Source organism: Ambystoma mexicanum, chromosome 2q (assembly GCF_040938575.1).
Source record: "Ambystoma mexicanum isolate Mex_15411 chromosome 2q, UKY_AmexF1_1, whole genome shotgun sequence".
NCBI classification, from domain to species: domain Eukaryota; kingdom Metazoa; phylum Chordata; class Amphibia; order Caudata; family Ambystomatidae; genus Ambystoma; species Ambystoma mexicanum.
In genome coordinates, this window is record NC_090924.1 from 527823364 (window position 1) to 527846117 (window position 22754).

Here is a 22754-nt window from a genome sequence, read left to right on the forward strand (position 1 = left end):
CATGCCTGCTTTCGCTGGCGCGTTCGCCCGCCGAAGTGAAAATATGTGCCTAAATAAAGCGCATAGAAAAACTGCACAATACAAAATAAGACTATTACGGAAAAGCAGATGAGCTATTAGCACAAGTGAAATGAAAAAGGGCCCTTTTGTGTGAAAAACCCACCCACGCACAAACTATTTCATTTATTGGTGATGCGCAAGGTGCCAAATGCAAAAATGTCACTTCGCCATGCCACTAGAACTAAAGGAGAAACAGTGGTAGGACATCTGATCATTCCTCGGTCAGGGGAGGTGCAGATCAGGTAAGCTAAAAATCTGTACTGCCATGCATTACCTGGTCCTATTCCCCGTCTACACACTTTGTATTGTAGTCATCATGTATCTAGCGCCATTTCCCCATTTGTATGGCCCCAATTCGAAGACTAAAGACCTGATTTATAGAAAAAGCGCAAAAATCCTGCAAAAAAACCCCCGCAGTCTTACCTGGAGGCTGTGCCGCACCCGTGAGCAGAACTCGTGATTGCACCGGCACCGTTATCAACGGTCCGGTGCAACCATGCTCCCCAGCCCCATTCTGCCCTATCGGAAGCTCAGCAATACCGCCACCCGCGAATGGGCAATTACCGGCCCATTCAACTTGTAATGGGCCGGTTATTGCCCAATCGCAGATGGTGAGGCCGGTAGCGAGCAAAGCGGTAGCCGTGCTCGTAATGATGCCCAATGAGTCATTTGGCTGGAATTAAGCAGCTGTTGGGGGCTATCAGGTTCCCCCAGAAAACACCCTTCAAAATTCCTTAGAATTATATCACTCTGATGTTTGCAATAAGACTTCCCAATTCTTTTTCAGGAGGTCTTCCATTTTCTATGTTGAAAGCTCTCAAAGGGATGTCCCTGCCATCCGAATTGGAAGTGAGTCAACACTTTGGAGGCTTTTATAGGCATCCTTACCATACCAGTTTACTGCTATCTTACTTCTGGTTGCATTCTTCCATACCCATCGAACTAGAACAGTTGGGGCATGTAAAGGCACGTGTGACCATTAAAAATCCACATAATATCCACATTTTAAATACACATTCAGAATATTTAATAGGAATATTCATTCACAATACATGTTCGGAACACATGTCCAGAAAACACATACAGAATACATATGGAATTCAGAAAATGCATCTAATGCACAGGTACTAAATATAGATGTGTTTAAATTAAAAAAGAGTATCTCAAATTTGGCTGATCGGATTTTCGTAGTTTCTGTGGCGTGCACTTACTTCAGATATAGAGGGTAATTCATGGAATCAAGCGCAGAAGTGGCGCACAGAGGGAGCGTGCGCCAGCTTGCGCCAGCCGAGTGCGCCAAAACCCATTTTGACACACAACGTATTCATGGATACTTACATCCATAACCAGCTGTGGTGCAGCGTGGCGCAGCGACCTTGCAGCAGCGCCAGTTACGCCCCTAAACCCGCCCATGCGCCAAAAACATCTGCACAAATCCCCTAAATGGCGCAAAGGGCAGTGGACAAGCATACAGCCCCCCAACAACGAAAAAGCGCTACAAATGCCACACAGCTCACACGCGAGAACCCAATCGCGTGTAAAACCCCGCCGCGCACCCCTCAGAATATGCGTACCCCGCTTGCACCTGGCCTATCGCGTGTAAAACTACCCACGCACCCCTCGGAATACGCGTAACCCGCTTGCGCCAGGCAAATAGCATGGAAAAAGTCCCCACTGTGGTGTGTGCTGGCTGCGGGGCATGTGCAGGGGTGATGGGCTGCCTGTGGGGCATGTGCAGGGGTGATGGGCTGGTTGCAGGGCATGGTCATGGGTGTAGGGTGGACCCCTGTGGTGTGGTCTGGCTGCAGGGGATGCATGTGGCTCCTCACCACACTGCTGCGTGAATCTGGAGGTACGGGAGTGAGAACAACACACGATTACGCTTGCGCAAGCGGGGTACGTGTATTCCAGGGTACGTGAGTGAGAATAACACGCGATTACCCTTGCGCGAGCGGGGTACGTGTATCTAATTTATCATGTTTTGTGCTTTTGGTTTGCTCTTTTGTGTTGCATGCCATGACATGGTGTGGCCGACGAGGGTAATGGGGGTTGGGAGGGTTTGGGTGACATACCAGTGATTCTCATGGTCTGTTTTGCAGGGTGGTGGTGTGATATGCACCTTGCATGTGTTCCTTTTGGTCACACCGGAATGGTTATGTTTAAGTAGCTAGGGATGTACACAATGTAGCACTTCCATGGAAACATTCTCAGGGTGGTAAGGTTGTGACAGTTGACTGTCTTTTTGTCATCTTCGATTGGGGTGGGGGTTTAGGTGAAGAATGTGGCCACAAGCTGGGTCCGGGCGGCCTCGCCACGTGCCCTTTCCCCTCATATGGGCAGCGCCTGTGCCTGTGGTTGGGCATGTGGGGGCACCACCATGTCCACCGGTATGCCCTGCCGTGTTGCATCATTGTGCAGGACACATGCTGCCACAATGATCCTGCACACTTCTGCAGTGCATATAGTAGCTGGCCGCCAGAGCGGTCAAGGGAGCAGAAGCGTGACTTGAGCACTCCGAATGTGTGCTCCACTATGCCCCTGGTTGCAATATGGGCTGCGTTGTATCTTACCTGGGGTGGTGTGGTGGGGTTCCGTATTGGCGTCATCATGTGGTTGCTCAGAGGGTAGGCACTGTCCCCTGGGGAGGTGAGGATGGTTTTCATTAGTTGGGTTTGTGTATTTGTCTGTGTGTGACATGCATGCATGTGCACAGACATTTGTACTCACCAATGAGCCATGTGTCGCCATGCTTCCCAGCTTCCAGCTTCCGCCCCCTCAGGGCGGACATTCTGTATATGAAACTGTCATGGGTAGACCCAGGATAGTTTGGACATGGCCACATGGGTGCAATCTATGGCACCAAGCACTTTGGGGAAGTGTGTCACCCTGTAAAAGTCCTGGACCACGGCCTGCCTTTCTGCAGGTGTTCTGTGCATGTATATGTGCCTGCGGACTGAGAGGCGCCCAGCCATGATTGCCAACACCTGGTGTAGGCAGCGTGACTGTGTGGCCTGTGAGACAGCCCCAACTATGGCAGTTGTCTGCTGAAATGACCCAGTGGCCAATAAATGCAGTACATTGAGCACCTTTTCCAAGGGGATCAGTGCTTGGGAGCACAAGGTGGGTGATGTGCGGTCATCCTCCCACTCAGTGACTAGGTGTAGGATGATATGAGATGGAAACCTATACCTGCCATAGACCTGGTCATCAGGCATCCCAAAAAGGCTGGTCCTGGGCAAATAAATGCGGGGCCTGGCTATTCTTCTCCTCCTGTAGTGTCCCATGATCAGTGCTGCGAGAAATGGGACATTCATCGCAGCTGTATATACGTGTTTGTTTGTGCGCACTTTTATACTGCACAGGGACTCTTCCACCTGCCTTCGTATGGCGGACGTGTTTATGCCTGTGCGTGTCTTTTGGTGCCCGCAGGTTTCCCCTATTCCATTCCATGAATACGTCTTGTTCGCGAGCGTGTGGGCGTTCCGTGTATTTCCCAGCAGTACTTCCCCAGTTATGCCCCCATTTTCAAGCGCTGTTCCCCATTCCGCATGTTCCACCCCCTTTTTGGTGTGTGCGTTACACGTTGTGCGCTTTCGCTTTGTGCGTCGCGCACAGCGTTCGGGATGTCGCAGTGACGTGTGTGCCCATGTGCGCCACGCTCTGTTTCGGCGCAGCTCCCTGGAAAAATATGCGCACAGACTTCCGATTTGCACGCGGGCGCTGGATTTTTCACGCTTGCTCCACCGAATTCGGTGCACAATTGTTACATGAATCAGCCTGATAGTCTCGCTGTTTGCAGAAAATGTAAGCAGTCAATTTTGAGCTATGCATCCTGGAAGATTGATTTCTTTGGACCTATGGAAATTCCCAATGTAAAAACACAAATTTATTAGCTTTCTTTTTTTACTTGAAACATCCACCAAACACCTCCAAATTGGACATGGGTGGTTGGGTGCAGATTTTGTTAACTCTGTACCAAGTGTTTGTACCTTAGCGTTGGCATTCCCAATATATGTGGGTGTTGTTTGGTTTGTTACTCACTCATTGACCACTCCTGGCCATGCTAATCACTATGACCATTCTGATTCTTTACCTGCTCCACCCCACAGAAACCACATCCCTATGCTCTTTGAGCTACCTCTTACAAGCAGTAACATTAAACTTTGTTCTGTGAATGACCACCAGTGTTATTTCAAACCAACATTAATAGTTAATATCTTAATTGCAGCTGTAAATACGCGACTGGTGTAATTCAAAGACAATACAGACTTTCCATTCGAACCAAGAAAAGGGCCCACATCAGGTCTCTGGTGCATCTGGTGCATCCAACAATTCAGCTGAACTCTAAAATCTGCAGGGAACTAGCCAACCCATCCACAGTCTCACCCGCACCCCTCCCCTCCCAAGCCCTCTGCAATGCGTTGGCCACACACATCACTACTAAACCTCAGGACATCCTGAGCACCCTTGCGTCCCACTCTCCCGACCCCGCCTCCACTCCCTTGCCTCCTATCGCCTCCTACCCACTTTCCTCCTCTCTCTCCTCCTTCTCTCCTGTCACACCTGCTGAGGTCACCAGAGTTGTCTGCTCCATGAAGGTCCCCTCCAAACAGGTTTCCCCCTACACCTCCAGAACCATTAAGGACAACATTGGCTCTCTTGCCCCTGCACTTGCTGATTTATGCAACCACTCCTTTGGCACTGGATATTTTGCATCCTCCATCAAGCACTCCTTTATATTCCCTCTCCTGAAAAACCTTCAGCAGACCCCACCTGCCCAGCCAACTACCGCCCTATCTCTATCACCCCCTTCCTTGGGAAACACTTGGAGAAACTGGCCTTCCCCCAATTCACTTCTCATACTGAACCTGTTGGCGGTCTCCACGACCATCAATCATGGTTTAAGAGCATCCAGAGACATGGAAACTGCTCTTCTGAACACCCATGAAGAACTCCTCGCATCTCTGGGCTCAAACTCTCTAGCTGTCCTCATTCTACTTGCTCTCTCCTCTGCCTTTGACACTGTCAACCATTCCATCATCATAAAATGGCTCCACGATACTCTGGGTATCTTGGAGCTGGCACTGGACTGGCTGACCTTCCTAAGTGACTGTCCATCCATTTTATTCTGGGCAGCTTCTCCTCCCCTTCCTCTTTCTCCACCTGTGATGTCCCCTAGGGCTCCAACATCTCCCCTTGGCTCTTTTACAGTAACCTTGCTCCACTGGCACTCCTCAATTCCACCTTCTCTCCTAATTCCAGTGCTACACAGATGACACACATTTCCTCAAACTCCCCGCTGACCCGCTTACTTCCTCCATCATCCTGGACTGCCTATCTGACATCCACTCCTGGTGCACTTCCAATGATCTCTGCCTCAGTGCCAGCAAGACTAAGATCCTTCCTATTGGAATCCCTACACCCACTTTCTTCTCCTTACTTTGGCCATCCTCTATGGGCTCCCCCCTTCTCCTTCATCTTAAGACAGAAACCTTGGAGTCATCTTCGACTCCTCTCTCTCCTCTCTCCCTCATATTCAGCAGATTGCCAAGAAGTCCCACTTTCAACTCTTGCTTCTCAAAGGAATTCTCTCTTTTCTTACTTTCCCCCAGAAGCTCAATGTTACCCGAGTCCTGGTTCTCTCTAGGCTTGACTACTGCAATAGCCTTCTAGTCAATCTACCCTCTTTCTCTCTCCGACCTCTCCAGCTAATCCAGAATAGGGCAGCAAGATTTATCCTTGCCCTCAAGCCCAGGGACCGCAACTCTCCTGCCCTAAAAACCCTTCACTGGCTCCCTGTTGCTGAACAGATTAAATTCATATCCCTCTCCATCGTCTATAAGGCTGTCTGGGGCTGGGCACCACTTGCTCTTACAAAAGACTCTCCCCCTAGACCTCTACGTTCTTCTTGTACCGACTCTGTGTGTGTAAAGTGTTTCTCTAAACGGAGGGCCGGAGGCTGATCTCTTTCCTCTGCTATTTCCTGCTTATGGAACAGCCTCCCCCTTCCTCTTTATCTTGAGCCGGACCTCCTCAAAATCAGGAAGCTCCTCAAGACTTGCCTTTTCACCTCCTTCTTCCCTCCTCTGCTAACCTCACAGTCGCTGTGATTGGTGACCAAGGTTTCTATGTGTCCTTCAGGGCCCTGGCCTCCCACACCCAATCGCCTCAGCCTCTGCCAGAACCGAGCACTTGCCTTGGCATCCAGTGCCCTACGTCACTGTAGGCATGCACTTACCTACTTATTGAAGCTCAACGCTCCCTAGCACTTACTACACTGAGCATTTACATCTGCTGCTCACCCACGAGCACAGGCACTCCAGCACTGACCCTCCACTCGCTCCTCCCTCTTCTCTATCTCTGTACTTGCATGCTCTGAATGCTCACAAGGTCTAGTAGGTCAGTCTTTATTCTCTAGTGTATACGTTGTTTTCAATCCCATGTTCCCTCCCTGTTGCCCTGTGGGCGCTTTGAAACACAATTCATTTGTTGTATAAATGTGTTAACCAAGTGTGCTTTCAGCCACATTGTTTATAAGCATTATGTGTGTACTTGCACCGGAAGCCCTTTTAAATATAAGCATTTGCAAAGCCAACAGTTTTAGCTTGTGTATAGGCATTTGCTAAGCACTGCTATCATATGGGCAGGTACTAACAATGCTTTCCAGTTGTACCTGTGTTTCTGCCTGGTAGTACCATTAAGGCAGTGCCTGGCAAATGTCTACCCCATTCATACAAAAGCCAAATAGGTTGGCTTTGCTAATGCTTGTTTTGATGTACTTACTGTTCTTGTGTTTTAAAGAAAACAGTGATAATAAGGATATGGTAGTTCAGAAGGGAAAAAATGAGAAAGAGGGAGAGAGAGAAAGAGAGGTAACGAGAGGCAGAGTGATGTTTCTCTATATGCTTTGATATGCGTTGTTAGCCAACGTGCTGTACTTTTGAAAGCAATGTTTGGTTAATGTGGACGTTCTGGTGTATTTATCTGTAAACTGTGGCACTGTGAGGGTATACATTGCACATGAAGTATTGTGCATACAGTGTTTCAGTATGTTGTGTGTACACTTTGCAATACTGAGTTACACTTTTTAAAGTTTTCCATTAGTCCATTTATTGCTCGTATGAGATGATGTCGTAAGTGGGGATGTGATTACTGGGTGCTGACTTATTGTTAATGGATCATATGTGCTTTGGTGTGTTTGTTATTGTTACGCTCACCTGGCTCCCACAGGGGCGTCAGTCGGACCCGGACTGCTGCGGCCTCCACCCACGTGATGCGTGGTGCAGCGATGACTGACTGGATCTGCCCTCCTAATCTTGTCTGCTTGACCCGTAGAAATATTCTCCTACACGTGGAGAGATGGATTTAGCCACTTGTGGATTCAAGTGATAGCACCCCCACTGTCCTCCCCACTAATCACCTCTGAAGCACCCTCTCAGCAATCTCACCTTATATTCTTGAAGGATGAGCCCTCCATCCTGCGAGTCACGCAGGGGCGTGTTGATGACCAGTTACTTCACTGCCCTGAAGATATTGGAAGAGTTGTAGACGAATCCTGACTCCAAAAGGTCCTGGCGAAGAGCCGTAAGTATATAGTTCGTAAGAGTTCAAAATGTCTGGAATTCACTCCTATCCAATTCCACTTATCTTGCAGCTTTGAACCAATAAGAAGATTGACAGCTGAAAGCGCTCCGGTAAAAGTCTGTGTTACCCAACACTGTCCGGTAAATAATGCCAAGGGTTAAACTTGCTGTTTTCTCCTTATCTTACAGGTGCGGCATAAGAAGATGTGGCGTGCTGATGAATTATACCTCTGGCGGTAAAATCAGGTAAGCATATGGCGGCTAAAGAGATTGGGCCTCATTACACGGTAGGCGGAGGACCAAGGTGCTATTAGCACCTTGGTCCATGCTGGTAAAATACCGGCACCGCCATGGTGGAAAGGAGAATTACCGCCCTATTCCAAGGTTGGCGGGGCGGTAATTCCCCCTTCCCCCATTGCCCTTCTCCATTCCCATTTTTGCCCCATAGGGCTCTATGGGAATGGGGTAGGTGCTAATTACGGTGCTACAAATTGCGGTACCGTAATTAGCACCATGGTCCCTTTGCGGGCTGGTTTTTAACGCCTGCTAAACAGCAGGCGTTAAAGTACCAACCCGCAAAGTGACCTCGTAGTAAGGCGGTAAGGGTTTACCGGTACCGGTGCCCTTACCGGTACCGGTAAACCCTTACCGCCATCCGTGTAATGAGGCCCATTGTCTCTGTCTGTTCTCTCTGCTCACCTTGTTGTTTCTTGTCCCCCTTAGGTGCCGGGATTCGTCGATGTAAAGATGGAGACAGCGCCGGATCGAAGAGATGTTGCGTGGAACGGTGAGTAAGGCGCGGCGCTGCTGCTGGCAATGCGACGCGTTTAAAACGAAGTCTTTCCTCTGGTTTGACGATGCGATGAATCCGGAATCAGGTAAGAAATCAGGTAATACTCTTGTTCTAACCTTTGCTTCTTTCCTTCTTTCTAGGTGCTCCAGGTTCGAGGCGGGCGTGGCAGAAGGCTGGATGCTTCTGCTGGCATGGTGAACGTTACGCTGCTGGATGCAGAATAACGCGAAGCGTGTGCTGCTCTTCGGGCGTGGTTTAAATAGCCTCCAAAGTAGTCCCAGGTAGGTATTCCTCCCCGACCACACCGAGTAACAAAATAGTCCCTAAGGTAAAGTAGTCCTTTCCAGGCCTCACTGGGCTTGGATCTTCTTACAGCATGGTCTGCATCAGTTAAGTGTGCACCTATGCGCCTGGCGCCTATGGCGCCAGGACTGATGTCCCATATGAGCCTGGCGCCATAGGCGCCAGGACTGGACCCAGACAGCCCCTAGCAGGGGTTGCTGGGTTTTCTCAAGGCGACATGATGCCTGCTCCCGGGGCTGATGGACATGGTCTGGATGCCCGGGGGTATGCATCATGACAGTTATTCAATCATGGGGTGCGATGTGAAGGAGTATCAGAGTGTGGCTATGAGAATCTCCAGTGATTGGGTCTAAAGCTCTAGGATGTTTTGCTATATTTATATATTCTGCCAAACACTGATCCACAGGATCGATTTGGCACACTTGGACCATCTAGGGTTGGACTTCTTGACCAGCCTCGGCTACTGTTTTACGCAATTGAAGTCCTCCTGCCTTGGGACTGTGTCAAGGGTATGCCCCCTTGGGGATGGCCCCCTTATGTGGTTGACTACCACCTCCAAGCAGAGCAAAGGTCGAGCAGCCTGGCAACTCATTAGTGGTCAGATCAGAGTGGACGGGTTAAAGGGGGTGTTAGCCACAGTTCGCTCCTTCAAGCCTGTGGGGTTGACCTGTCCAAACCCCCCCAAGTATTGGTGGGGGCACACTCTGTTGCTTGTGCTCTGCAGATGACCCCGAGAGCATGAAGGTCATCCCGAGGTGTGCGCAAGGCTCCTCCCATTGCCACACTCCAGCATGTGCAGCTACCGGGTTGATCGTGCCAGTGGCATCTTCTTGTCTCAAAGATTGAGCCATACACATATACGTACACATGGCCGGAACAGTGACACTGAAAATGGCTCATTAAAATAATGATGGTTCCTTTGTTGGCTCCATCTGTTACTTGGATAACTGTGGACAACTTGGAATGTGCACACTTCAAATCCTTTAATCTTGCTTCTGGAGTTCCAGAAGGAGTCCACCAAAGTTTCAGGAGGATCCAATCGTCATACGATTATGCACTTCACAAAGGCCACATATCCCAGGGTATTGGCATATTGCAGCCCCTGAAGGTCATAGCTCATTGTGGGATGGCTGGAAATACAGGTTATATCAAGATGACCGATTGGTCCCACCAGTCTAAGAGGGAGAGCCATCCCCTTTGGAGTTCTCCTGATGCTTGGGAGGCAGGGTTGCACAACAGCAGTTACACTGAAGGCATTGCCGGTCGTCTGGACGGGGATGCTGGCATCTCTCCTCTTCTTCCTCATCGCTTCTTCAGTTCCCATGGTCAGCTTTTCTCCAGCCTCAGGATCCATGACTTTTATGCAGGAACCCAGCCAATCAGCACCCATGCACCATTCAAACTTTGGGTGGAACTGCTTCCAGGCAAGCACAGCAGAAGACAAAGAACAGTGGAGTTTCGGAGTACTCCCCCGAATGCTGTCCTTACAGACACACTGGAGCCTTGGCGGGGTTCAGAAGAAGATCCTGACAAAGACAAAAGTCAAACCAAGGTCTCCCCCACCCTGCACGGTAGAAGAAGTACCAAGAAAGAACAAGCCAGCTTGAACTGGAGAAATATGAAAAATGTCACCATTTTGGGTCAATGATGACCCGTCTGTGTACTACCACGGCTGTAAGTACAGCCTGGGAGTAAACATTACACAAAAGTAGGTTGGATAAAACCACTGCCACCAGCCAGTCAGGTTAGCTTGTCACTGTAACCAAAAAGTTACAGGAGTAGTGAGAAAGGGGACATTGTGTAGCCCCACAGTACTCCACATAAAGTGGGGGTGCTGATCTCACACTAGAAAAGGTAGGAAGGATACCAATAACCCTCTGTAAAAGAAAAAAAGGGAAGCCCAAATGGCTCCCAGCAACACTACTCAGAGAGTGTTGTGTGCTGCGAAAGTTTAAAACCGATGTCATAAAACCTGAAGGAACACATAATTCCAAGAAATAGGTATAAAAAGAAACATAAAAAGATCCCAAGGATACACTAAAAGAATGACTGAGTGTGGAAAACGGCTCCCAGTCACTCAGGAGAACAGATACAAAATCCAGTAGTCCAGCAAAAAGTGCTTGGGGGTTCACATGTGGAGCGTATTGTGGGTATACAGTCTTTATAACGAAAATGTTATAACGAATAAATATATGTAACGAAAATTATATAATGAAAAACGTAACAAAAATGTATGTGGGGTGGGGTAAAGGGTTAAATCTTTTGGGGAAACGGTTGGGGTGGGTATTTATGGGTAGGAAATGGGGGTTTGGGTGGACCCCCAAAAAAAGAAAAAAAAATGAGTTATGTTTTGTCCTTATATAATTTTTGTTATATGTGCATTCGTTATAAAATGCTTCGTTATAAAGATGTCTAACTGGGATTATGCATACAAATGAAAATCTACCTAACACTCCCCCAGCCTCTCCTGCACAGGCAGGTTCAGGCTGATGTCTGGATAAATGAAAGTTGTCTGTGACTCCTGTCGGTGGATCACTTGAATCGCACACCGATGAAGAACGCAGCTGGCTGAAATGATTAGTGTGATTTGCAGGACACATTGATCATCGACACTTTGAACTCAGCTTGCAGTCTCGGGTTCCTCCTGGGGCTACACCTGTCTGAGGGTGGCTTCAACATCAATCACCACAGGGACCCTTCCTCGGGTTCAACTGGGGCCGTCACAGAGGCCCCATTCCCTTTGTCTGTCTAATGTTAGACCCCAATCAGCATCGTTGCTGGATCCATGCACCTGGTGCAGAAGTTTGTTGCCGGCGCCTCTTGGCCTCCCAGTTTCCCCCCTCATGGGGTCGGGACAGCCCTGCGCACAACATGCACCTGGTAGTGCTGGTGGCCTAAACACGCCAACGCACATTCCCCTACCCTGGGCCACTAGTGGTGCCGTGTGTGGTTGTTTGTAGTGTTCCACATCTGCCTGAACGGTACAGGTCTGGAGTGCAGGCACTGCAACCACGTTCATCAGGCAACCTCTCCCTTGGCTGGCTTTGGCACAGATTGGGACAGCGCGCACTCGATCACGTCAGAGGTGCTATGCTGGGGCAAACCCCCAACAGCCCTGAGCCCGAGGCCAGCTGCCTGAGCTTCTGCTCCCCCACTACAGTCTCAGATCAGACATGGCAACCCTCTAATGTAAGCATCTGACTAAGCAGAGGTAAAGAAACAAATCAGATTCCCTCAGTAACAGTGAGTGAAGAGGGAAAATGACAAGTGAAGAGGGAAGAGCCCAGCATTGAATCCACATCCAGCAGCGGGTACAAGAAATGTGGTGTACAGAAGACTGACTCCCCAGCATCACACAGGGAGCCCATGTCCTTCTGTTCAGAGTCCACCACGTGGCTGGTGGTAGGCTGGTAGTGGCACCCAGCATCCCAGGATCAGTACTTCGGGTCCTTGGAAAGGCAGCCCAAAGGGGGTGGTAGACTCCACTTAAGGCTAAGTATGGGAACGAGAATGATAGCCAACCAAGTACCATAAGGGAAAGTTGAAAAGCACTTTGAAAAGACAGTTCAAGATGCCATGAAACCATTGAGAGATAAACGGGTGGGGATTCGACAAAGTGGGTTGGTTGGTCGCTCAGAACAGCAGATCCCCTTGCAGGACCACCACTCTCCCACATCTGGCCTCTGCAGGGCACATTTCCTCTGTGACGGTGAACAGTGACCGGCTCCAGGTTGGCTGGGAATGTCCTGGGTGTCATGTGGCTCTCCTCTGTGGTGGAGAGTGTTACAGCCCCCTGGCTACATTTCTGCCATCCCAACAGGGCCAAAGGAGATTGACCACTGGAGCGCCCTCCTCCAGCAACCGTCCTGATATCTCTTGGGGGTCACCAAGGCAGAGGAGGGGACGGGCCTCCCTGTTCCCGGTGTGACTGTCAACTGGGGTGGACTGTCCTAGGTGTACCCTGACCATGTCACACCGCCAGGCTGGGAGGCCCAAAAAGGTCACCAGGGTTCTGTGGTGATGGTGGCTACCCTACCTGATCCATCTTGAAACACAGACTAAGGAGTCTATCACATGTGCAAGTCAGACAAACAAAACCCGGTGTCACATGAATGTGAGGTTTGGCCTACACCGGCTGAGTTGGGATCCCGTTGTGCTGCGCACACCACCGGCACCTCTTGGCCACTCTGTTGGGGAGGTGGAGCATGGGTGTGTGTGATAGCCCGGGCCGGCGTTCTGCCTCAGCTGATGCTTAGCAGCTGACTTAGAACTGATACGGACCAGGGAAATCTGATGGTTTAGTTGAAACAAGGCATCACAAAGGCCTGCAGGGGGTGTTGATACAATGTGATTTCTTCCCAGTGCTCTGAATGTCAAAGTAAAGAAATTCAATGAAGCACGGGTAAACAATGGGAGTAACTATGACTCTCTTTCGCTTCTCTCATAGCAGCCTTTACCTACTTGTGGTTCCGCCGGTAACTATATACAAAAACTATATATAAAAAGTCATTGCTCGTCGATTTGAGAATAGGTGAATGAATGCAAAATGATTCCAAATGGGGTATTTCCTGGTTCAACAAAACCCTTTTGAGATGGCAAAAGGAAGTGTTGTCTCTTCCACAAATGACAAACTTCCTCAATGAATTTGACAAATTAAAAAGTACCGAAAACATGAATACAATCAAAGACAATGATAGCACAGTAATAAACTACTGTTCGAAAATATAATGGAAGAAGATGAAGATCTAGTGGACATTAAAGAAGATCTTATCTTCATATCCTCAACTAACACAGCTGAATCCAATGATAAAAGTAAGTTAAACAAGATTTCAGATGTTTACCAAATCCCTCCAGAAAAACAAGAATTTAAGGCCTGACTCCTTAAAGAAAGTAATTTTCTTGAGATACCCTAATAAATTCTACAAAGGCACTTAATATGGAGATATTATGGGAACATTTAAAGAATTCAAGAAGCATGTTTCCAACAAACACAAACATTTCATGCTAAAGGTTTTCTGCTCGAAATGTGATAAAGAAGATTAGTATCACAACATTGCATGCCACTTTGCTAAATGCAAACCGAAAAATCATGCAGCAAAACTTACTCTTCTTGTCAGACTTTTGTGACCAAAGATTTGGAAGTAAATCAGGAGTGTCACAACATGCTCGACATGCACATCCAGGAACATCAATGAAGAAAGACTTTTAGGATCTAAGCTCAGTAGAATCTCAAATCTGGTTATAAGAAGAAATCCAACTAGTGATAGACCTTGAAATCAAATATCAAGGCATGGATAACATCAACAAACTTATTTCTACAAAGTTGAATAACAAAACAAACAAGCAGATTGCTGATAAAAAGGCAAGATATCAGACACCATAATAAGAAAATGGAAGAAATAGAAGAATCACATTTCAACACTATTCAAGAATCAGAAGATGATCTCAGTGAGAGAGAAGATCAATCAACGCCAATATGCCGTGAACGATTTATCGTCAGTAGAATAACTTCCAGTGTTAAGAGCAATAATCTACAAGAAGTTCACCAACGATTGGATGAAATAGAACAAAGTCGAAGAGATCCTAAATTCTATGAAGCTGGGGAAGGACTCATCGAAGCAATAGTTGAGTTATTTAATGAAAACATTCACAACACAAATATACCTGCAAACCTCAATGTTCCAGAAGATGAAAACACCACAACTAATAAATCCTCAACAATTGTCCCTGATACTTCCAGCAAAGAGCCTGCCCGAAAGACTGTAAACAATAACAACAGGAAGAAATATGCAAGCAAAAAGGGAAGTTATAAATAATTCCAGACCATGTTTAAGAAGGATAAGAATGAAATTGTAAGAATTATCACTGATGATGTTGAAGATCTAAATTGCAAAATTGAATCTGGGACAATATACAAAAACTACATAAACATTCTTGAAAAAGAAAATAAAAAGAATCCAAAATGCACACCAGTCAGTCACTTTCCGAAGATCACCTATATGACTGCCTAGTCAAAAAAAGTATCAGTCAAAGTATTGACAAACATCTTTTAAAAAGCAGAGGAAAATAAGATTTTTGGTCCCGATAACATCAGTTTACTGGATCTAAACAACATAAACAAAAAAGATCCCACAGTACTGCCAAGTCTACTTACCTTGTGGATCAAGAACTCTTAAGTTTCACATTGCATCGAAAGGAGCAGATCCATTCTCATTCCCAAAAACGTGCCTCTGAAAGAACTTGAAAAGATCAGTAATTGGAGACCAATAACAATAGGCACAGCATTGATGAAACGTTTCACAAAAGTCATAACCGAAAGACTGGCTGCTTTTGTTACATTGAATAACAGGCAAAAAAGGATTCATGAGACTTTGCGGATGTCTTGAAAATCTAACTCTCCTACAAAACATCATAAAATGTTCAAGGAAAAATAAAGACTCTCTTGCTGTCATTTGAATTGACATTTCTAAAGCTTTTGACTCAGTAAGTCATACGCCTATCATCAACAGAGTACCATGACAGATGAGAAATGTAATTGAAGATCTCAATATATACTCATCAACATACTTTAAAGGCAAAAACAATGGAACAACACCCGACATCAAAATGAAATCTTGAGTAAAACAAGGAGATGTGCTCTCCCGCTGCTTTTCAACATAGCTATGGACCCTCTGATATGTGACCTTGAAACAAAAGGAAAAGGTTTCACATTCAATGACGAAGATCCCACCCACCAACTGACAGCTCTGCCATTTTCAAATGATATTGCAATACTGCGCAACTCTTGGGAGGGAATGCAACATAACCTGAAAGTCAGCAAATCAACTGGCATCAAGCTAAATATCAAAAAGACACATGGTTTCTTTATTAGTCACGCTGGAGGAAAGATCACAGTGCATAAGTGTAAACCATGGACTTTTGAACATCAACTAATAGACTTTATACATCTTGGAGATAGTGAGCGCTATTTGGCCCATCATTTACATCCACATTCAGGTTATGGAAAGAACATAAGCATGAATGATATGTTAAAATCTTGGGCAGGTAAACTGGACAATCTACCACTAAAACCAAATCAGAAAGTTGAAATTCTTTGCCAGTACCTAATCCCAAAACTCTCATAAAAATTAGAAATGGGATCATCTGATGCTAAAACACTCATTGCACTGGATTAAACCATCAAAAGACATGGAAAGAGCTTTTTTCCATCTTCCTGCATACATGTCCTGGCATCTTATATGCAAAAATAAATAATGGAGGTCTTTCAATACCAAAGCTATATAAAACTATTCATATTAATAAAGCCAACAACCTGTTGTACCTGAGAGAGTCACTTGACACAATCATTCATCTATCATTCAAATATGCAGATTGGGACATTAATGAAAATGTCGACTTAACAAAACTCATGAACTAAAATCAGGAGCAGAATATCTCAATTATTAATATAGCCTCCTTGCATCTTATGACTGGCAATTAGAAGAATTTGAAAACTAGAAAAAACTGCCACTGCCAGCGGATGGAGTGTGCTAATTTGACAATAATCTCATATCAAACTATTGGCTTAGAAAACCCAATCGTATCAAAGAAAACCAATACATTGCTGTGTTAATGCTTAGAACCAACAGATTGAGCACACAAGAGACTATTCCTAGAGGAAGAGTTTGGTCATTTGCTTGTTGCAGATACTGTAAAAATATATGTTCAACTGTTTCCCACATTTCAGAGCAATGTCCAAAAACAAAAGATATCCAAATTAAAAGGCATACATAATACAATACTTGGGCTTTTAATTGACAGGGCCAAAAGATGAGGATGGCTAGCCTTTAGAAAGCCTCACCTTAGGAACACAGCTGGGGAACTAAGAAAACCTGATGTAATGTTCACAAATATTGGAACTGCATTAGTTGTAGATGTGTCTGTTAGATTTGAGACCTCATTTAATTCATTAGAAAATGCATATCAGCAAAAATTCGATTATTACTCAAAACTTGAAAATGTGAAAGCAAACCATGCTAAATGTAACTCTGTTTCATCCCATGGCTTCATTATTGGTTATGGAGGAACGTGGGCAAATTGCAACAATGAAGTCTTGAAAGACTTAGGCCTGGGATCAGTTTACTAATTTAGGAACATTATTTTTCTAACCACACCTATGGACACTTCAAAAATGTGCCCGGTTTTCATGGACAAATATTAGACAATGTATGATTCAGAAGCTAGTTCTAATTGTAAATTAATGTGCAAGGTTATGTTGATGTGCAATTACAGTTATTCAGATGTTTTTACTATTAGGTCTATTTGTTGCAATAGTCATCTTGCTCAGTAGGAGAGTAACCATATGTTCAGGCATTTGTATGTGCATGGCTGATGAGCCAATAGGGCAAAGCTGCAATCTGTGGGATTATGACAGAATGCCTCTAAATCAGAATCCCTCCTAAACTGTAATGGTAACATAGCACTGTGGATCCCTGGTTGGCCTAGAATAGCCAGCCTCTGTGCCGGTGCATAGAGCTGCTTCCCTCATAAATGTGCTGTATAAACATTTGTAGACAACCTGATTCTGGGTCTGGTCTCATAAGTAGCAGAGCAGCCACCTTGCTGAGATCTGTTGAAAGTCATCCTATGAGCCAAGGTTTTGTCAAAGGTGCTGCTGCAGTGCCGGTGCTGCAAATGTCTCTATCCCTCCGGCTCCTGCTGCACCATTGGGTGCACATGAAACTACCACCCATCCTGGATGCACCTGCGGGATGTGGGCTCGGGGGGAGCGCTCCTCTCCCTTTCTGGTCAGCCTAGCAGGCCAGATGGCCAGGGCCGAGCCAGTGACAGAGTGGCAGGATTCAGTCCGTGGCAGTCAGGGAAGAGAGACTGAACCTTGGTTGAGGATGGCAGTTTAAGCCCCAGACCCACGGTGCAGAGGTGGCATCTTAAGCCCCAGACCCTGGACAGTGGCCTTAAGGCAGCCACAACCTCATGGCCACACAGCCATGTGGTCTGGAGGACTGTCGGGGGCCATCTGGTCCTTCAGCTGGGCCCAACTAGTCATCTGGTGGCAGCAGTCTGTCTCCTACATTTGTCTGCGGTCGGGCTCCGTAATTGTCGGTGGGACGTGTCTCCCTGTGGGATGGAGGTGCGTCATGGGAGCTGGACCGGCTCTTCCATGCTTGGACTGGGGGCCTGAGAACAGGTGGGGACCAACAGGCCTGGCCACAGAGGCAGAGGCTAAACAAGCCCTGCAGCTGAACGCCTAGGTGGGACCCAGGGCCCAGTAGGTGCCCCAAGGAAATGCTACTGGGGCTCCAACAGGTGGTCAGGGGCCCCGGCCCTCTCCAGAGGGCATGGCTCAAAGGTATCTCAGCCAGAGCCATGGGTGTCCAGGGGTGCTGCCCCAGCCATTGTGCACCAGACTCAGATGCAGGGCACCTGACACCTAACTCACTGACGGTCCTCTCAGGCATCCCAGCTCTCTCTGGAGGGCAAAGCTCTAAGGCATCAAGGGCAGGGCCCAGGATGGCCAGGGATGCCACCCCGCCCTTGGGTGTTGCTGGGTAGACCATAGTTGGCAAGTTTCCTTGTTCTATGCGGGACGTCTCAAGGCTTATGTACAGTAGGTAAGCCATGGCATATACTCACTATATGGTTCATACAAGATGCAGTAGATGTGGAATCGGTTTTGCAACATCCTTCATTTATTCAGGGCGACATAGAGGATGGGATTGGTTTTCTCATTACATAGATGCAGTATGGTGTTGATATATACAATCAGCGTGGTGGTCCTGCCCTCATTCCTCTTCTTCTTTCCTCGAGTTCCATTGTTGTGTAGGACTGTTTCTAGTCTTTTGTTGCTGACTATGGGAACATAGTTACGTGTGGGGAAGCACTCATAGTGTACCAACTGGTAAGTGCCACTGTTTATAGTGCTGCTTCTGTTATCTCAGGAGGATAGCACAGGGGCAGAGCGCTCGCCTAGGAAGCAAGACAATGCAGAGCATCTCAGATTCGATCCCCGGTTCCGCGCTTAGAAACCTCTGGGTATTAAGCGAGTTATAAATAACCAATTATATGTAATATATATTTAAATAGTCATCTGCAGGTGTGTTTGCATGCGCATTGGAACAGAAAGCATGCTTTGAAATGTGGTCATTGTTTCCGTGCTCATTCACGGGTTTAACCCAGCCGGTATCCATTCATGTAAGTACATGGCGGGTGGGTGTGTATTCGCCTGTGATTGTGGGATTTCTAAGAGACTCGGAGTAAGGCAGTATATTTCTTGGCATTAGTAAAATAGACAGTATTATAGAAATCTTGACGAGCAGTGCAATTTTACATTATTTTGCAGATGTTGTGCCGTGTCCACGATTTAAAGCAAATGAATTACATCTATAAGACACCACCCTTTGTGCACTTACCATTTTCAAGGATAGACATACACCATACTTCGCTGTTACGTAAGTAATTGGTGATGGAGTCTTTTTAAACCACGGTAAAGGAATAGTGGCATTGGTTCACTGACTTCTGGTCCATACATTTATGTTTCCCTATGAAGGAAGAATCGAGGTTGATTTATACCCTCAAATTACACCTATTGCAAGTAAATACAATGGGTAGGTGAGTGAGTTTTGTGTAACATTACTTCTAATTAAGGCCAAGTACGACTCACGTTATCAATTATTTAAGAATCAATTAAGAACAACTACTCTGTTGCTCTTATTTGTGCTCACGATACAGGACATCCCGAATGAATACAGATCAAGTTACATCCATTTTATATATTCATGACAACACAGAATTAGATTTGAAACCCCCTGAAGAATTTCCTACATTTGCACATATAAGTTGTCGTATAGGGATGAAACATGTTGGGTAGTTAGTAGCCAAATATAGTAGGCTTCTTGAATTTGAGCACTTTTGTACTTGTATATATTTCAAGCTGTTATTAATTACCTGCTTTTTTGTATTGTTAAGCGCGAACTGTATGTTTCTGTAGGTTTGTCTGCCTTGTCACTGAGTTTGTGAATACATGTCACAAGAATGCAAAGTACCAACATGCTATTTATTTACTAGTTGTCAACCTGTTGTTTTTATCCACATTAACTAGATAACTGTATTTAAATAAAATGTTTGTATTTTTATATTAACAAGGGTAAATTGAATTCTTTTTCCCATAATATTGCTTTTCACGTGGTCTCCTGTAATCCAGTGAACTATAGCATCCGGTCCTTTTTTGTGAATTCTCGGTGTAAGGAATGCCTCTCTCTCATAAAGCCTGCATGTATTTATTTATGTAGAATACATTGTGGGTGGGTTTTGTATTCACCCACTAATGCAGGTTTTCTAGTGAGTCTTGGAGTAAGGAATGCCTTGTTTTACACATGTTGCTACATGTGTAGTTGTGCCAATAAATGTGGGATGATCTGGGTCAGTCACAATATGGGTAGAAGGACACTGTAAACATGGTTAACAGTATAAGGGTTCATGTGTCACCGTAGCAGAATTCTTTTAATGGTTCACGGGTGACTCTGCCATGAGGGGTTCTCCTGTGAATGCAGATATCTGTATGAGGCTGAGTATTGGTAACGCCTTGTGTAACTTCTGCAGGATATGTGTCATGTTTTGAACCCAAAGTGGAGGGTGGGTAAATAATGTAGCATTATTGTAACATCTATTTGGAAATTCCATTACCATGTGGGCCTATTGTCTCCCACAGATTTAATCAGATGAAGACAGCCACAGAGGCTATTACTGAGACAGAGGGAGTGGTGATCAGCAGTGCCACATCTTTAGACCATATTGGTGGAATCGAGATGTATTAAGGATTTCTCAGATAATAAGTAAGTCTAATCAGAATATGCATATAACTAGAGGTATTCTGATGGTCAGCAGGTACATTTACAGGCCGATTCATGGAATAATTAGCGCGGCGCAAGTGGGCAAAAACGTGCGAATCGCAGTGGAATAGCGAAAATCGCAGTGCAATTGCGAAAATCGCACGAAAAGCAGCGCACGTCGATTCATGGAAGGCCGTGCGCGAGAAAACCAGCGGATGTGCGATAAAAAAGTGCGCGGCGCACGTTGGCGCACAGGCCGTCTAACAGCGTGCGCCAGGTCACAGCGAAAATCGCACAGGCCACAGCGAAATTCGCACATAGCGCGGCGCACGCAACAAAAGTAGGCGGAACACGGGCGTAACACTCGGAATGGGGAACAACTTGCCAAAACGTGGGCGTCACGGGGGAAGTACAGGGCACAAGTGCGCGGAACGCCCACACGCTCGCCTACAACACGTATTCATGGAATAGAATAGGGCAAAAAAGCGCACGCTCAAACCAGCGCACAGGCACAAACACGACCGCCACAAGAAAGCAGGCGGTAGCGTCTCTGCGGCTGTAAGAAATGTGCGCCAAAAGGTGCGCCAACAAATAGCACCTATATACTTCCATGATGAATGTCCCATACTGTGGCCCTCCAGGAAAAATGACGTGCAAAGGGGTACCCACAAACACGGACACCCGCTGACAAAAAATACGTGTGCGTGTATACCGGGGTGCGCGGGAAGTCTAAAACGCGATTTCAGCAGGGTACGTGCATCACAGGGGTTCGCGTGAAGTTATTCACGCGATCGGGCCTGGGGGAGCGGGCTACGTGTATTACAGGGGTTCGCGTGAAGTTCCTCACGCGATCGGGCCTGGGGTAGCGGGCTACGTGTATTACAGGGGTTCGCGTGAAGTTCCTCACGCGATTGGGCCTGGGGGAGCGGGCTACGTGTATTCCAGGGGTGCGCGGGAAGTTCCACACGCGAATAGCCTGGGCGCGTGTATTTGAGGGGTGCGCGGGAAGTTCCACACGCGAATAGCCTGGGCGCGTGTATTTGAGGGGTGCGCGGGAAGTTCCACACGCGAATAGCCTGGGCGCGTGTATTTCAGGGGTGCGCGGGAAGTTCCACACGCGAATAGCCTGGGCGCGTGTATTTCAGGGGTGCGCGGGACGTTCCACATGTGATTTGACAGTGTGGGTCCTCCCAGGTGTACCCTGTACACCCTCCACGGCCCCTGCAGGCAGCCCACACCACAGGGGACTACCCTGCATCCCTGGTCATGTCCCGCAGGCAGCCCACCCAACATGGGCATGCCCCCCAGCAAAGGCACATGTCTCCTTGAACTAATGAACACCAACTCATGTCCCCTTACACCCCCACCCCCCAGCACTGTGGGGCACCTGCCAGCAGGCCCCCACCCATGTCCAACTCATGTCTCCCACCACCCCCACACCCCAGCCACCAGGGGCACCCTCCACCAGGCCCCCACTCATGTCTCCCACCACCCCCACACCCCAGCAGTGCAGGGTCACCCTCCACCAGGCCCCCACTCATGTCTCCCACCACCCCCACACCCCAGCAGTGCAGGGTCACCCTCCACCAGGCCCCCACTCATGTCTCCCACCACCCCCACACCCCAGCAGTGCAGGGGCAGCCTCCACCAGGCCCCCACTCATGTCACCCACCACCCCCACCCCCCAGCCACCAGGGGCACCCTCCACCAGGCCCCCACTCATGTCTCCCACCACCCCCACACCCCAGCAGTGCAGGGTCACCCTCCACCAGGCCCCCACTCATGTCTCCCACCACCCCCACACCCCAGCAGTGCAGGGGCACCGTCCACCAGGCCCCCACTCATGTCTCCCACCACCCCCAAACCCCAGCAGTGCAGGGTCACCCTCCACCAGGCCCCCACTCATGTCTCCCACCACCCCCACACCCCAGCAGTGCAGGGTCACCCTCCACCAGGCCCCCACTCATGTCTCCCACCACCCCCACACCCCAGCAGTGCAGGGGCAGCCTCCACCAGGCCCCCACTCATGTCACCCACCACCCCCACCCCCCAGCCACCAGGGGCACCCTCCACCAGGCCCCCACTCATGTCTCCCACCACCCCCACACCCCAGCAGTGCAGGGTCACCCTCCACCAGGCCCCCACTCATGTCTCCCACCACCCCCACACCCCAGCAGTGCAGGGGCA

At 47.7% G+C, this 22754-nt stretch overlaps 1 pseudogene; it reads left to right on the plus strand.

Moving 5' to 3' along the window:
• Nucleotides 1-11255: 11255 nt before the first annotated feature.
• On the plus strand, nucleotides 11256-11409 carry LOC138570788 (5.8S ribosomal RNA; annotated as a pseudogene).
• The last annotated feature ends 11345 nt before the right edge of the window (nucleotides 11410-22754 follow it).